Genomic DNA, 12,105 nt, shown 5'->3' with positions numbered 1-12,105 from the left:
CACTCACGGCCTCGCGGTGGAAAGGGCCTCGCGCCCGAAATTTAAAAAACAGTACAACATGACATTGGGATGAGACTGATGAGATGAGGTAGATGAGTTACTGAAAAAAAAAGCAAGGGCCTCGCAAACTGTATCTTGCCCACATTAAGATTCGATCTTGCGCCGCCACTGATTCGATGGCATGGTTTTTGCATGTAATAAATAGACAATATAGCAAAGAACCACTGATAATTTTAGAAGTTCCTAATGTGATGTCGTAAATAAACAAATTCTGTAGTATATTCAGTATCAGCATTGCATCCTTGCGAAGCCAGGCGAAGACGACATTCGCAGGATCGCCGGTGAAGGGTAGATGAGGGAGGAAGAGGAACGAGCGTGGCGCACTTTGGGGGAGACCCATGTCCAGCAGTGGGCAGCAAAAGGCTGATGATGATGATGATGATAAAGATTGGCGGGTTGCTAGTAATAATGTGTGTGTATACAGGTTTTTTCCGAGTTGATGCAGAAAAAGTTCATTAGTTTTCTATGTTTTATTGGGTCTGGATATTTGTGGTCCCGAAGTAAAATGTACTTCTGATTTTCCTAAACACAAGTGCTGTAGCTACTTACATTGGTATCAGAGTATGTGATGTTGCCCAATATTTATTTATCATATAGTTATGATATCTGCTTTCATTATCAAGTAAGACCTTATTTGTCAATGTCTTTCAAAATACACTTAGATAATATCGTTGTATTGAAATTTTCTACCTTAAATGAATGAATTAAGTAAATGCACCCGCTAATATCTTAAATTGAACTACTCTCGTTCGTAAAAGCCAACGCGGGTGTACAAGTTGCGCGAATGCTGTATATGGAACTGGCGCGGCAATATATCGTCTAAAAGCTTATTTCCTCACGACGTTCCGGATTCTGAACGAAACGTGTATCACGTCTATACAGTCAAGTAGATCTAGTTAAATTAAGGCGTATAAACGACTCGGAAAGAATATATGTATTTTATTACTAATTGTTTGCTCGCTCGTATTTAAGAGCTGAGATGTCCCAGTGGTTAGAACGCGTGCATCTTAACCAATGATTGCGGGTTCAAACCCAGGCAAGCACCACTATATATATGTGCTTATTTTGTGTTTATAATTCATTTCGTGCTCGGCGGTGAAGGAAAACATCGTGAGGAAACCTGCATGTGTCTAATTTCATCGAAATTCTGCCACATGTGCATTCCACCAACCCGCATTGGAACAGCGTGGTGGAATATGTTCCAAACCCTCTTCTTAATGGAAGAGGAGGCCTTCGCCCAGCACCCAGCAGTAGAAAATTTACAGACTGTTACTTTACTTTACTTTACTTTCGCTCGTGTTTAAGTGGGTTGGTTGTCATGTGATAGTCAAAAAAACTAGCCTATGACTTTTCTTGGAGTTGAAGTTTGTTTCATATCTAAATTTCATAAAATTCCGATCATTAGTTTGGCAGCGAAATAGCAAGAGCAAAGTGTAATATGAGTATTGAGCATAGATTAGTTTAGTAGGGTTCTATGTGAGCAGAGGCGTAGTTAGGTGAGGAAGGGCCCCAGTGCATAGAAAAAGAATCGGGCCCTCACCCCCTCTTTCCCATCCCTCTTTAACTAATAATTACCCTTTAAAATTATAGATACCAAATAAGAAATCTTGTGCACAGGGTTGTGATTTTCCAGCTACAGAAGCTTAAGGCTTAGTTTAGAGGGCCCCCTGAACTCCAGGGCCCTGGAGCATTGCACCACCTGACCCTACGACAGATACGTCACTGTATGTGAGCTCGTCTAAGGTACCACTTACTCATCTCCTCTTGGTATCACTGTGTTCTGAAGGGTAGGTCAGTATAAATACAGATTTAAAGGATATAAAATCTTACTTTTAGTTTCCAATTTCGGTTAGTGATGACCATTGACCTTCAGGTGGAACATCAGCTTCATCTATTTAAAAAAACAGTAATAATTCGAATTAAAACGAATTAAAAAGGTCTATTTCTGACTTTGTATTGAATAAACATCGGTCGAATAACTCCAAGCCGCGGCCCCCAGTCGGGTTCCGGAAACAAAACTCAAACAAAAACACACACCCGTAAAGCCTTTACAAATATTTGTAATGAGTGGAACTGTAACCATCCGTCTTCATTTGTTTTTACATATATGTATCTATACTCATATTATGTAGAGGTTTTTGTTTGTTTGTATGCTGAGGATAAACGAAAGTAATGATCCAATTTTAAATTTTTATTTTTCTAGTAGATAGCTCCATTATTTGTGCTTTCAGGTATAAATTATATTTATATGACATTGTTTTCTTTATTAATGAGCGGCCCCCGTGTAAAGCGGATTGGGGGGGGGGATTGTCATGATCGTACTGTTTTCAAGTAATATACTTATAGTCATGAACTTAAGAATTTAGTTTAAAAGTTTACAGTGTTATCGTAGGTATATTAAGTCTATTGGACATATTTAAAAGAAATATATAACATACTACAGAACATAAATACGAGGTATTACAAGCATTTAAATCCTTATTCATCTTAAAAAAAGCCTTAATAAAAATAAAGTCATTGAGACAATGACAGCTAAGGGGACACCCGGGTTTGAACCGGGGACCTCTCGATCTGCAGTCGAATGCTCTACCACTGAGCTATATCCCCTATACGATTAATGTTAAATTTTCGTAATATTAAAAAACACATTTTTAGGATATCTTACGCATTAATGGGCAAGAAATTTAGACAATTCAACAATTCTCTTACAATATAATTATTCTCAATGAAATAACTTTATAAATGTTATAGTAATATATTCATTTATTATATTATTTTGTTGAAATTCACTAATCGTAGTATAAAATATAAAAATAATAATAATAAACGACCTCAAGATATCTAATGACCCATTGCATGCTCGATGTTGTTACACATCAGCCAGATTTACATCCAAGACACAGAGGCATTTCTCCCGATGTTTTTCTTTACCACCAAGTAATATTACGTAGTGATAGGTACTGCGGTCGAAGGATATTGTTTGATACAGCCTTCATTTTCTAAATATTAGAAGCTATATATATTTTTTTAATCAGTGGACCATCTCGGCTCAATAGCTGAAAGCATTGAAGAACGTCTCATCAAGACTCACCTGGCATGGCGGGAGGTGACAACTTCTGCCACGAGTGTGGTGCGTCGACACGGCGTATTACATCCTGAGTTGACTGTACGTGGGGGCCTCAGGGCCATTCCCTCGCAGTGGCCATAAGCGGAGACCTCTCACTGCTGAACGTCATTAATGCTATTCTCGATAGTGAGGCGTACCCAACGCTACGTACACTTTCTCCCCCTGCCTAATACGACGCTGCAGGATCTAGGGGGTTCTCAACACCAGGCTGTTACAGTAGTATGCGAAAGCGATCCTGTGGTGTCCACCAAAACTATGGAGAGGGTATCCCCGATTTTTTACCTAACTTATCCCAAAAATGGCCGTCAAGCAGCAAATCTCAGCATTGTTGTGTAACTACAGGCATAATACACATAACATCTTTCCCAAGGTTGGTGGTGTATTAACATACGCATATACACACGACATAAAACAAAAAAGCTTATATTTAATCCATTTTTTGTATGACCATTATATCTTTCGATCGTTTTATTTATATTTATTATGAATAATTAGGCTTTGAGTAGCTTAACCTTCTATAGGTAGAGAGTTGATTTTTTTATATTATATAATAAACATGCACGTTATAAAGGAAACATTCAATGTTTACAATACTTTACAATCATTATTAAAAAGAAAAATGTTTAAATGTAAATATTTTATTTAGTATGTTTTAAGCTTTGGTTGATGCCTAAATCATATTAAATATATGTTGATATTTATATAATTCAACCTTATTTATAACGGGGATATAGCTCAGTGGTAGAGCATTCGACTGCAGATCGAGAGGTCCCCGGTTCAAACCCGGGTGTCCCCTTAATCAATTTTTAATCAACCTTTTTATTAGGATTATACAGGTGATTTTTGTTTGTTTACATTTATCGAATTAACTCAAAAACTACTAATGCGATTGATATGAAACTATTATATATTTAAATATAGCAAGCTATGTCAATGTAATTGATGTCGAAAAATCTAATCCAAATTTCGAAAATAAGTTGTATGTAAATAAAATAGTAGGCTATACACCGCAAACCGTCCGACTAAGCGTACCCAAACTTTGTGCATTGTGCACCAATGGACGTGCTTATACTTTAGTTTGCGTTCGTTAAGTATAACTGTGCCGTTATGAACTGTAAAACTGTTTTGCCATCCCATTGGATTATGAGAGTGATGGTATCACCTGTGTTTGTACCGGCACATGTGCACGATATGCCCATTTTTCTCGCTGGAAAAACGCATTACACCATTTTGCCTACGTGAAGTTACGGGTATGTGGGACTCGCCCTAGTACACCGGAATTCCCACTTAAAACGTGCAGTGCCCTCTCCGTATTTTCACCGAGTGATACAGGATCACACTACACAACACTATATGTCCTGCGTTGTTGGCTGGATCCTGATGACAATTGTCGCTGAGACCAAAATCGGCAAGGCGACTTCATCAACATACCCAGCGCCAAAATTTTAAGCGTAATTGACCCAGCTTCAAACTCAAGATATATCTTAGTTCCAAACGTTGGTGGAACATTGGCGATATTAGAGATATATTTGTATAGTATATACTTATTGAATGCCAATGTTTGTGGGCGGAGTTGACCAACCGCTTTCATTGGCCATTATGTAAAAAAAACTAAACATAAATGATAGTTATGTAATTTATTTAATTACGATAAACTTGAAGTATTAATAACTGCATAACTCATGATATTTAAACATGATCTAGGGCTGACATTATTCATTTTTTTAGCTCAATTTTGGTCTAAATTTCATTCACAAATAGACTTTGAAGTTAGTTAATATTTTTATAATTCAAATACATTGTCATCGGGGATATAGCTCAGTGGTAGAGCATTCGACTGCAGATCGAGAGGTCCCCGGTTCAAACCCGGGTGTCCCCTTAAATTTTCATTTTACTGTATACATATAATATTTTTCGCTCGAGCAAAACCTGCTTGATGTGGAACTCATATTATGATAATTTATACTTTTAATCAATTATAATGAAATAAAGGTAGTAATTGTTTTAAAGGAACATTATAAAGTTCTAACTAAGATTCTAACTAAGTGGAATAGAACACTGGGCCGCTTCGCAAGAAGTTTTAAAACAACACCGAAGGTCGCCTCCGTATATTCTCAAAGTGGCGCTCGGATCTAAATTGCACTGTACAAACAATTCCCTTCTGTTTTTAGTTACCAAGTTAAGAACAGACACGAAAATTTATTTAAATGTTTCTTTAATATATTTCGAGATAAAATTGTTTAACTTTTTATATAAAACATGTTATTTATGGTGTACGGGTACATAAGCCGCTGGTTCTCCAAGCGATGTTTTTATATGGTAGTTTTGTCTTTATGAAAAAATAAATAAAAACAACTTAACCGAGATCGAGTCGAGATGGCCCAGTGGTTAGAACGCTTGCATCTTAACCGATGATTGCGGGTTCAAACCCAGGCAAGCAACGCTGATTCATGTGCTTAATTTGTCTTTATAATTCATCTCGTGCTCAGCGGTGAAGGAAAACATTGTGAGGAAAACTGCATGTGACAAATCCCATAGAAATTCTGCCACATGTGTATTCCAACCCGCATTAGAACAGTGTGGTGGAATATGTTCCAAACCTTCTCCTCAAAAGGAGAGGAGGTTTTAGCCCAGCAGTGGGAATTTACAGGCTGTTGTTGTAACCGAGATAAGAACGATTTTGAAATTATATTTATATTATGTTAAACGTAACTGTTGCTTGTTGGTTAAGTAACGGGTAAGCGTTAAAGATACGCGTTACGTTACGTCAATAAATTATGTGGTGAAATAATAAACATATGTTAATAAAAATTTAAATCTTTGGATACATAAGCAGTTAGATCTTGTACTTCATTTTTATTAATTAATTTATTATTAAACATTGTTATAGTTTCTGACTTTTTTATTCAAAACAGTCTTTTGAATTAATGTGAGACAAATAATATTTGTCAGCTGAGATGGCCCAGTGATGATTGCGGGTTCAAGCCCAGACAAGAACCACTGAATTTTCCTGTGCCTTATTTGTGTTTATATTGGATCAGTGTGATGGTATATGCTCCAAACCTTCTCCTTAAAGGAAGACTTAACCCAGCTGTGAGAAATTTACAGGCTGGGATAAGATTTAATGTATTTTCCAACCATAGGACAAATACCAAGTAAACATTATTTGACAGTGAATTGACGCGATATTATTGGTCATGTGCACGACACGTACGAAACGTTTTGCTTCCTCGTTTCTGATACGCACCGCCAAGGTCTGGAATACCCTCCCGACCTCCGTTTTCCCCACCACCTACAATATGGGTACCTTCAAGTCCCGAGTGAATAGGCACCTTCTAGGCAAGCGCGCTCCATCTTAGACTGTATCTCACTTCCATCAGGTGTGATACAGTCAAGCGCTAGCCTATACATTTAAAAAAAAAGCTTGACAAATCTATGCTATTCTTTATGTATTTGCGTAAAAATGACGGAATAAAATTGAATTGGATATAAATAATTAATTGTAAATTAATATATATTCATTTAGTAGTGCACAATACAGATAAGACATTAACGAATTGTGTGAAATACGTTAATGTAAGGTTTGTTTACATTTATTCCTTCTTCAATTGGACAGGGCTAAACTAGCGACGTATCTACTCAAGATATCTATGTGTTTTTCGTTCTTTCTCCCAGAAAATAATTTAATTAGCAAATCGTTTGATTCTCATAATATATGTACCTGTAAACATACAGCGTTATTGGTATCTCGATGTATATTCGTTAGGAGGTGATAGGGGTCACCCCTATTTGCAATAATTTTAACCCCCATTTACATGACCCAAAAGTAAAATATTTTGAGTTATCACGTTTTTTAGTTTTTTCAAAATCTGTCAAAAATGCAACTTCAAATAAAATCTATTTTTTTCTTTTGTTTTATAAAAATGATTAAACACTGGATATTCGTCAATATTTTAACAATAATTATCAGTCCAAATTTAATAATGCGAGACTTACCAATAACCATGTATATTGATACTTCGCTTAGAACAGGCTATACTTCTTTGCGCGGTATAAATAGCCGACTTAAGCAAGTAGAATTTTAAAAATGGTAACACTATAAATATTTACCTTTTCATTTTAAATAAAACATAGACATTGATCCTAAGTATGGTTTAGTCTAGCGTATTATATTTATAGCAACAGACCTCGTGTCTACGACGCATTTGAGACGCACACTAATTTTGTATTTTACCATAGACTATATAATATTTTGTAAGTGATGACTCACTTAACGAAATGGCCTTTATATTTTTTTCTTTACAACCGCTTTATGAAAGAAATTGTTTGAAATCAATTTTTAATATAATGATTTACCGTTATTTATTATTATTATTGATATTAAATTTGAATATAATTATTATTTTTACTGGTTTTGTGTCTATATAAAATAAAATTGTAAAACTAAATATTTAAGAAATCGCATACTACCCTGACAATAATTTCTGCTTAAAAATTTCGATCACAAAAATAATTTGACACTTCTGTTTATCATTAGGTCTATAGCATAATTTTCCAATCCATTGCTATTTGGTCTCGGTGGACCTCCTGTGCGGATCGATCATTATTACCTAAAATCTTACGTTTATATTAAGTAGAATAAGTTTAATGTAACTAAAGAGAAAATATGTATACGTACGTACGTACGTGTATTAATAATGATGCTATCTAACTCCACGTCAGGTGTGTTACAAGAAGGTGTAATGAGCAGGGGGTGTAACAGTCTCCCTCCCAATTGTGTGCGCAAAATTGATAAACCTAAAAATAGACAATTTATAAAAAAATTACAAAGGATTAAAAGTTCTTAATTTATTAAATTGACGTATATCTGAAGTATTTATGTCATAAAAATAATAACTAAGTTAGCTGATAGACGATAGTATACACGTTATGCATACTTTTATACTGAAGTCTTTGACAGCGAGAATGTGGTGCCTTCATCGTTCGAGACTATCAAGAAGGCGAGAGTGTTTGTTCACTTTTTGCTGTTAATGTCAGACAGTGTCACAGGTATAAATATGTACATATTATACCTGTGATAAATACATATGTGTTTGTACGTGTACCTATATATCAAGTACTGTAAGTTATTTTATTTTTTTATTATATCACAGTCATGTATTTGTACATAATGTTTATCTTTGCTATGTTCATCCCTCTTTTTTATTTCTGTTTCCTTCCTTAAGGCTGCCTGAAAGATATCGCTGTTTTAGCGATAAGGCCGCCTCTTGTGCATCCTCCTTAAACATGACTAACATGTGTTTATTGATGTACGATAAAAAGCATTTTTATTTCTGATTTGATATTACTTTAGCTGAACGTCTAACGTACTATCATATATACGTGGTAGTAATCTTAATCTTCATCCCAGTCGTTTCCTCATTAAAATAAAAAAAAATAAAACTAGTTATTACGGATTTTAATCGCGTATATTAGTATCGTGGTCACGGGTAGGCATGGGTGACCACGAACGCTGTAAAGTGCTCGAAACGTCGGGATGTCCAAAATAATTAATATACGCGATCAAAATCCGTAATAACTAGTTTTATTTAAATGTGTAATAATCGCGAAAAATTAAAACAACATTACGTTTCCTCATTATTAAGGGGCGTGACCACCATGAGTGAGGCATCTCCTGAACACTTCGTACCACCATCCTCCAGCCATTCCTATTCTTTGCCATTCCTAGGCAACACAGCCACAGTATCTTGTGCCCAACAAGATCCTGTGGCTATCTTTACCGTGTATATCCACCGGGACGGCGCTCTTCCTCTACCTCTCTTCCCCTCCACGTGGCCAACCATTATAAGTTTTCCAGACTGTCCTCCTGCCTAGTAATCTTACGAATAAGAAATACTGTATCTGTATCATAGATTCATGCAACTAATACGCCGATACATACAATAAACTTGATTTGTTATATCAAATTGAACTGCCTATATATACTCTATTCCAACATGACATGAGAAGAACGAAATAAACTACATCTGACCGCAAATTGCCGGTACTAATTGGTGATAATATACTCGGTCAATCAAGGGACTCGTATCGCTTCGTTCTTTTGGTTTTTGAAGCGCGTGCCAGTGGCTGACACCGGCTCCAAATATAACAATAACTATAACTACGTTATATCATCGTAAATCGACTTTTAAGTAGTCCATTATTTTTTATTACCTTTTAGTGCATATTCATTTGTTTTTTTAAAATACTGTTTTGTTTGAAGTCGTTTTTTCTTTTTCTTTTTGGTAAAATATTTACTTATTAACTCAATGTATGTGTATGTATTTGAACATTTTTTACAATTTTTTCCTGTCCGTCTGTTTGTTCCGTCTAATCTCTGGAACGGCTGGACGAATTTTGACGCAACTTTTTTGGCAGATAACTGATATAATAAGAAGTAACTCAGGCTATAACAATATTTCTTTGTTTTTTAGTTCAAACGCGTGCAAGGTCGCGGGAACAGCTATTTATAAATAAAGATATATAATGTCTAATATATTTCGTTTGTTTATCTTTATTCCTACTTCAATTGGAAAAGGTTATGAATGATTTTTTTATGAAAACAATGTTTTGACGCAAAGGTAACAGAAATAATTTTCCGATCCAATGCCTCGGGCGCAAGCCTCCGCTTTGTAAACGAGCCGTAATCTACCTAAGTGGATATTCTAGGCTCGAACACATTCGTGACATTACAACTTTGAAAATGTCTGGTACCTTTAAGGTTAAATGACTTATGACTTGTGACAGGTTCTAAGTATTATATGTATTTGTTACTTTATGTACAGTCGGGGTAAGAAAAGGTTCGTCACCTTAAGATCTATTTTCGTGTGCTCAGTACGAGTGATAATCTGCTTTACCGATCGAGAATGACATATTGCGTCGCAACGATTTGATGTTTCGATTCAAAAGGTACTAAAAGTTTAAGACTTGGTAAAGGAATGAATTTGGAAACTGACGAAGGTTTTCTTACTTCGACTGTACAACAGACAAAATAACGCTTCTAACCATATGTATGCTTAGATCTTTTAAACATCGTAACGGATTTTTATTTAGTTTTCACCAATAAACAGCGCAGTTTTACATACATATTAAAGCCGTGAATTTTAACCTTCCTAGTCGGAAAAAGAACATATTTTTTTATGCTTTTTATTTAATCTAAAAGCTGTACATAGCCATACATATAGCCGTTCATACTGTTATTGGACTCGTGATGTCGGATAGCTACTTAAAAATAAAATTATATGAAGCTATCAGACTCGACTTCGCAAGAGTATTAGGATCTACACAAAACGATTATATTTAACAAATCTATATTAATTTTATTACTATGAAAAAAATTCTGTTTGTCTGCCTGACGCTCTATCACGACCAAACAGCTGAACCAAATTTGTTGAAATTTGGTGTGAAGCAAACTTAAACTCCAAGAAAGGACATCGTATTTTTTGCCTTTAGACTCGAGCGATGCCGCGGGCTACTACTAGTAACAATATATACATATATAAACTTTGAAATGTTAAAGCCACACACGAGTAAAACTACAGTCGACATAATTTTCCCCGATATATTTCAGTCAATTTATAATTGAAACGATTTCATTCACTGGTTTGAAGCCGCACGTGTAGAATTATTGACTAAATGCTCAAAACGCTATTAACAGACGAAATTGTATTAAAAGCAACCGATTCACGTGATGCTCGCGTGACCTCTGCTTTTATTAGAGCGTTATCAATCATTTATGTTATAGCCTTTAATGTACCCGAGAGATCATGAAAATGTGAATATATTAAATCGATCATACAAATTGTATACAGACCTTAACTACAAAAATATAGCTTTGTTAGTAACAGAAATAGTAGAGCCCAGATAGCCCAATGATTTCGGATCTGAACTAAGTGTTGTGAACTAAAAATCTTTTGAGGTTTTTCATATGCATGGTTTGGTCCGTAGGCGAGTGGTTAGAACACGGGCGTCTTAACCGATGATCGCGGGTTCTATCATGAAAATGTAGTATATTAAATCGATCATACAAATTTTATACAAGCCTTCACCTCAAAAATATAGCTTCGTATAGAAATAGAGCCCAGGTGGCTCAGTGGTCAATCAAAATCAAAATATCCTTTATTCAAATAGGTTCATACAATAAAATAAGCACTTCATAATAGTCATGGTAGAATATTTAATTTAATTAACTGCCTAAACTAATAAAGCTATCTATTCGGAAAATGGATTATTAGAAGAACAACTCGTTTTTTTTTTCCACCATTTAAATTTTAGAGTATACCAGTAAAGCTTAGAAATCCAGATTGACTATATCTAAGTCCACACTATTTATTTTAAAAAATATTTGTACTGAGTAATATTCATTAATATTTTTTTTACGTTAGGGAATAAAGCTTGTCTTGAGTGAGTGTTGTGGATTAAAATTCAATCTGACTTTTCAGTTTTCTTGGGCATGATTTCGTCTTAATCTCAAAAGGAGGAAGGACAATGCTATAATTTAACACAATACGAAAATATATATCGACTAAGATACATTGGAGAAACCTAGGTAAATATATTTGCACAATTTCCACAGCTAGACAAAATTTTTTAGTGACTTTTCCTATTGAATCCTTAAAATTCATTCCGTTAAAAGTCAAAATCAAAAATCAAAAATCAAAGTATACTTTATTCAAGTGGGCTTTTACAAGCACTTTTGAATCGTCATTTAACAATTAGGTGAAGCTACCACCGGTTCGGAAAGTAGATTCTACCGAGAAGAACCGGCAAGAAACTCAGTAGTTACTCTTTTTCAACATTTAAAAAAATACAGTCACATGACTGTATTTTTTTAAATGTTGTTTCAATTTTTAAGTTAATACAATTATTAAATTAATATA

At 35.0% G+C, this 12,105-nt stretch overlaps 3 non-coding genes across 3 annotated transcripts; 2 read left to right on the top strand and 1 right to left on the bottom strand.

The window, feature by feature from the left end:
* Positions 1 to 2,595: 2,595 nt before the first annotated feature.
* On the bottom strand, positions 2,596 to 2,667 carry Trnac-gca. The gene has a single exon. It is a non-coding gene; the product is annotated as a tRNA-Cys (tRNA).
* A 1,244-nt stretch (positions 2,668 to 3,911) lies between these two features.
* Positions 3,912 to 3,983, top strand: Trnac-gca. Its single transcript has one exon. It is a non-coding gene; the product is annotated as a tRNA-Cys (tRNA).
* A 1,011-nt stretch (positions 3,984 to 4,994) lies between these two features.
* Positions 4,995 to 5,066, top strand: Trnac-gca. Its single transcript has one exon. It is a non-coding gene; the product is annotated as a tRNA-Cys (tRNA).
* Positions 5,067 to 12,105: the final 7,039 nt, after the last annotated feature.

This window comes from Vanessa cardui, chromosome 23, assembly GCF_905220365.1.
Source record: "Vanessa cardui chromosome 23, ilVanCard2.1, whole genome shotgun sequence".
Taxonomy (NCBI): domain Eukaryota; kingdom Metazoa; phylum Arthropoda; class Insecta; order Lepidoptera; family Nymphalidae; genus Vanessa; species Vanessa cardui.
The sequence above is the reverse complement of the archived record's forward strand: the minus strand, read 5'-3'. Positions and strand labels throughout refer to the sequence as shown.